The sequence below is a fragment of the Anneissia japonica genome, unplaced genomic scaffold (assembly GCF_011630105.1).
Source record: "Anneissia japonica isolate Jap-2015-1 unplaced genomic scaffold, ASM1163010v1 scaffold21_len1647178_cov195, whole genome shotgun sequence".
Taxonomy (NCBI): Eukaryota; Metazoa; Echinodermata; class Crinoidea; order Comatulida; family Comatulidae; genus Anneissia; species Anneissia japonica.
This window is the reverse complement of record NW_022750455.1, coordinates 983,705-989,693: the sequence shown is the minus strand read 5'-3', so window position 1 is coordinate 989,693 and position 5,989 is coordinate 983,705. Positions and strand designations below refer to the sequence as shown.

At 31.8% G+C, this 5,989-nt stretch overlaps 1 long non-coding RNA gene across 1 annotated transcript; it reads left to right on the top strand.

Moving 5' to 3' along the window:
* The first annotated feature begins 1,795 nt into the window (after positions 1–1,795).
* On the top strand, positions 1,796–5,578 carry LOC117121331. The gene is made up of 3 exons (XR_004447527.1): positions 1,796–1,951; positions 4,080–4,215; positions 5,208–5,578. It is a non-coding gene; the product is annotated as an uncharacterized LOC117121331 (long non-coding RNA).
* The last annotated feature ends 411 nt before the right edge of the window (positions 5,579–5,989 follow it).

Sequence of the window (5,989 nt, the reverse complement as noted above, 5' to 3'; positions counted from 1 at the left end):
TATATATATATATTCCAAGAACTAATAAGGAATCTTTAAAAGTAAAACGGTCGCCCTAATCATGGTTTAAACTAGTGTCTTCTGTCGGCCTATATGAACACTACTAAATCAACGGCGCCGCTGGGGCTTATTTGTAAATAGAAACCCATTTGAAAAAAAACTTACAATTCATGACTTTGTTTACTCACTTTTTCGATTATAGAAAAGGATGAGGCAATCCAAGTAACATAATATACAATCTCAATGTTGCTGTTGTAAATCAGCTATCTACACTAAGCAGTGATCTGTTTCGCTAACATTGGTTTTCAGTAAATTGAGGGAGCAACATTCACACCGTCGAATAAGAAATGCACATTCAAGGAAGGAAGGAATGCAAAGAAGGTAGGAAAAAGACAATCGATCAATCCCCTAAACCGGACACAATATTGCCAAGATAGCTGGCATACAGTATGTTCTTCAATTTTCAGGAAGTTAAAAATAAGAAACGAGATATGCTGCAAACATTGTATAGGGCTACCTATATCTTTAAAAATATTCGAAAAATGAAAGAGTAAGTAATCCAAATATTCTATGGGTGAGAGTAACTTATACCTCTTTGCTTAGTGAACTGAACTTTGCGATATTATTTAAATTTATTCTTGGAAATTATGTAGGCCTATCATTCTACAGGCTATTAAAATGTTTATAAGGCTCTAAAAATATAGAGGTTAAAACAGGAAAGGCTTATGTACATTGTTCAACCAGTAGTATTGGGATAACGCCAACATGGCTAATTGCATTTTCTGATGAAGTGAATTATAGTATGGCATTCTTCCATCTTCTACGGTACTACCGCACGTTCGATTTATTTGAGGTATATTTATCAAAAATTCATCATCAAAAACATACATAGCAGCAACAAAGGCTGAATTACGTATGAATTAAGAAGTAAGTATAAAATATATATTATATAATATTAAAAAGGTAGACAAAATAAAAAGACAAAAAATAAATACCAATATCAAAATACGAGATAACTACGGAAGGAGCATTTGTAAAACGACCGGACACTAAAGGGAGGGGAAAATAAATCAATCAACTGGAGGGAGAAAATTTTGAGTTTAACTTTTATTTATTATGCAAGCCAAAAATGGGAACGGACTTGTTTGGAATCGTTTGGTTACCGGTAATTAATTAATTACGTTTCTTTTATTTCAATAAGCCTGCTTCTTCATATCCCGAATAAAGAAGAGTCCCCCCTAGTTATTTTTGTTTTCAATACTAGGTCTAATAGTGATAATCTTTATATTTTTATTTGCCCTAATATACCACCAAAATCATGTGGAAAAAACTTTCCCTTTCCCTTTCAAACTTAGGGACAAGAAAATGTAGATCCAGGTCTTTTAATACTATTTTGATTGATCGAGACATTTTTGTTTTCGTTAGTTATTATTATTCTATCACTAAGATAATCACATGTCGAATATGCTTTGTTACGCGCGATTTTCCACTAGGCTCATTCCCACAGCCGTTGATTTTTTTTCACTTGACCCGATGTCAAAGGTCATGAAAGTACCGAATGATAAAAGAACCGTACGTAATGATGAAAGGGCCGAAAGGTAAAAGCACCAAATGATAAAAGAGCCGAAGTGCGGCAAAAGCACCGAACGTAATGTTAAAACACCGAACGTAATGTTAAAAGCACCGAACGTAATGTTAAAAGCACCGAACGTAATGTAAAAGCACCGAACGTAATGTAAAAAGCACCGAACGTAATGTAAAAAGCACCGAACGTAATGTAAAAGCACCGAACGTAAGGTTAAAAGGGCCGAATAGCAAATTGCGCCGAACGGAAAAGAGCCACCAAAGGCAGTAACGGCGTTCCATACTAACCGTGCGAACAGTTGGTACAGTACCCGTATCCATAGCTAAGATGGCGCCTGCACCGGTTGTAGTTTCTCCGCTTATCAGGGTAAGCTTGTTATTTGATGTAATGATGTTGAAATTAAACCACATTTGTACTGTATGATTACTTATTGTCAATTGTAGTTTGTTTAATTTGCCTCTTGCCATGCAATAACCAGGTATTTGCAGGTAATCGAACCGCCATGAAGTCTAGGAAGGCTAGGCAGCTGGGCTAGGCCTAGCTAGCTAGTCTAGTACGTACCGTACTTACTAACTAGGCCTAGGGCCTAGGCTAGTAGTAGGGGGTACAGGTCAACTCGGCCACAAGTTATTTAATGTAAATCTCTGCAGTTTTTGCATCCTTTTTCTTCAATATATGATTAAAATAAAGTACAGTGTATTTTAGTAAAACAGGACCACCACAATACCAAAAGAGATTTGAATGCTATTTAGTATTGCCTATGAATTAAAAAAGAGTTATTTATTAATGTGTTCGTCTTCTGTTTACTCACAAAATTCTACTTCAACAATAATATTAAACACCAATAACGACAATAAATTAATAATATTTACTTTAATAATACTAATTAGTCATTATGATGATAATAAAGGTGATAACAACAACAACATTAATAGTAATGTTTATTTTAACAATACTAATCGTAAAAATACTAGTATGGTAATAATAACAATTTTTAAATATCAATTTTTAATAACTAATTAGTGATAATAATGATATTGAAGGTGATAATAGCAATAATACAACAATAATAAATAATGTTTATTTTTATAATAATAGCAACTAATTAGTAATAATAATAATAATGATACTTATAATACTTACTAGGCCTACTTAGTAATAATAGGGTAATAATATTGACAATAAAGGTGACAACAACAACAACAGTAATATTAATAATAATAATAATAATAATAATATGAGAAAAATACCAATAAAACACCAATAACAATAACTTTTTTAATTACTATTATTAAAATAGTAATACTAGGACTAATAAATAATAATAATAAATCGAAAATTATTTATTATTTATATAGGACTGTAATAATAATATCAGCAAAAATATTGAACAATATATAATGTTAATGCTAAGACTAATAATTAATATTAAAACTAACGGTAATAAAAACAACAATAATAATAACAACAATGACAACAATAATAACAGCAATAATAATAACAATAAGTATAGTAATACTTAAAGAATTAGTATTTTATACTTGATGAAGTACTCCTTCAAAGTGTAGTACCAGTAAATGACTTGAGTTGGCTTGTGGCCGAGTTGGATCGAATTCTAGTAGTAGTAGTAGTTGAGGAGGAGGGCCTCCTACCTTTGTGCAATCCGGCGACAGACGATCGGGCGCAGGACGATCTAGCCCAAGCGTATGCTAGACTATCGGGCCCACCTAATGTGGACAATCAGGCCAACTTTCATTCTGATTCATTGTTTTGCGTTTTAAATTAAAAATTAATATAGACCTAGCGATGACCATTTAAATTACGATTCTTAATAATAGTTGTATGTTTGTTAGGCCTAAATAAATTTTGAAGGCTTCATTTTGTTGTTGTTGTTGTTGTTGTTGTTGTTGTTGTTGAAGTGTACAGTTTTTGGAATATTTTAAAATCCCTAAGTTAAATTTATTTTTTATTTACTTTTTAAAAATTTTCAATGAAGAAAAAAAAATGCGATTGTTAATTGAACCTGTAATCATATGACTACTTATACAGAATTTTACTATAGTATTTATAGGCCTAGCATAGGACCAGGCCTCCTACTATAGTTTAGGCTATAGAAGCCTGGTCCAAGACCTTGTTGGAAATCCCAGCCCACATAGGCCTAGCCTATAATGCCTAGCATATGGCTCTTGATTGCAGTACCCCAACCACTGGAAAGCGTTGTTCACGGCATTGGACTGCAGCGAAAATTAATTGACACTGAATTTTTATTTTAACTTGGACTTTTGCTGCGTATGGCACCCCATACCCTTGGACCTATGTGTGAATGTCTTCCATTTCAATAGAACCCTTGCAGAAAATGTTTTCCTTCATTGAATAGTTTTTTGATATAAAAGTTGCACATTTATTATTTAGCATATAGATTTCAGACAAACATTTATAATTATTAATAATAATAATTTGATTTTTTTTTTAAATACATTTTTTTACCTTAAAGTTTTCAAGATATGCAGCCTTATTTATTGGGTACAAGTATGGAGCAAGGCACCATGCTGCACTTCAAGAGAAGGAAGATAAATATATGAAACTAAAAGAGACTAAAATGGCAGAAGAAGTTAAGAAGGAAGCCGCAGGTAACACTTCTCAAGAGACTTAAAATTGAAGATGTATTATACATGCAATATACCAAAAATAATAATAAATATCACCTTTAACTTGCTCATTTTGTAGTAACATAAAAAGAATCAACATTGAACATAGAAATTAGTGTATTTAATACAAATTTCACCCATAATTTGACAGCAATGACGCTGAAGTGTTTTTGTTCTAATCATTATCCAGTATTAAAATCAATAATTTTTTATGCTCATGTTAATAATGTGTAGTGGATGTTTTTGCAAAATGAGTAAATTAATTTCAAAATTATTTTTTATAATTTTTTTGTAATTTCCAGGGGACAGTACATCTACTGAAATAATAATGTAATAATAATAATAATAATAATATCCGGAATTTGTAAGGTGCCAATTTCCAAAAAGATCAAAGGCGCACTATGCAAGTGTGATACCCTCGGAAAACAAAAAGGTCTTAAGTTGCGATTTAAAGTTGCAAAGATTAGAAGAAGTAGTTATATTAATAGGAAGCTGGTTCCAAAGAGAAGCAGAAGCAAATGAGAAAGAGCATTGACCATATACAGTATTAATAGGAAGAAATGATCACGAGGGCAGATGATTAAGTGAATTCATCAGAAATCAATGTCACACTGACAAAGAACATGCAAATTGGACAGTGTTTGATTTTAACACTTGACCTCATGGTTAAGAGACTGAATCACTACTATTGCTCACTTTATTACTTGTACCATGCTTGTACAGTAATAGTATTCATAAGATGAATAAAAACATCAAGATAAGGTGCAACACTAATAAATCTCTCCCCATTAAACTTTTCCCCATCATTATCAATAAGTGGTGACATCTTACACATTTTTGAAAACATCTAAATTACAATAGTCTTTTAGCTTCAGCATATCATGTTGAACATTCTTGATTATATTTATTATTAATTATTACAGTATATTATTACTTTTTATAACCAATTGTTATTTTCAACACTTCTCTTTCAGCTTCTGAAGGCTCTATATTTGATTAGATGAAACAAGACCCTCCTTGAATTCTGATATGATTACTTCAATAATTTTGAGAAGAAAATATATGGATTGTTATGTTCTTAGAAAATGAAACTCTTACAATTCGATGAAACTCCTGTAATTTGTGATGTCAAGTATGTACATACTGTCACTATACAGTACTCCATATTTGCTTACAATCAGTTATTGCAGTGCCCTGTCATGGTAGACACCTGGATATATCAATAGTTTTAAACTGAGAACAAAACTTGGAAGTATCCACAGACGTTAGTATGTACTGTTGGTCAACCTTCAACCAGCATCATTTATTTACAGAACATTTAAATAAAAAGTAATGTTTATCGAAAGATTGTTTTCTACGTGGCTATTCTTTTGTGAATACAGGGTCTCCCTCCAATTAAAGACCACTTTTGGGACCAGAGTTTTTATGGTCTTAGCAGCCTTTGTCTTGAATTAGCATAATAAAGATAAAAGAAATTCATTAAAAGTGGTCTTTAATTGAAGGGGTACATATTTTGGTAGACATTCATATCCTGCTTTATTGATGCATATGTGACTGGCTCTGGCAAAACCAGCTGTTTGTCGGAAAATTTTAAATTGAATTTTTGGTATTGTTAGATTCTGCATAAATTCTTCTTAATTGGATATCGCCATGTAGCTTTTGAGAAAACAGCTTCCAAAGATTCCAGAATCAATAGCTGGTTATTAAGATTTGTATTTAAAAATAATTCTAATAATTTTCAGTTAGATTTAGTGAT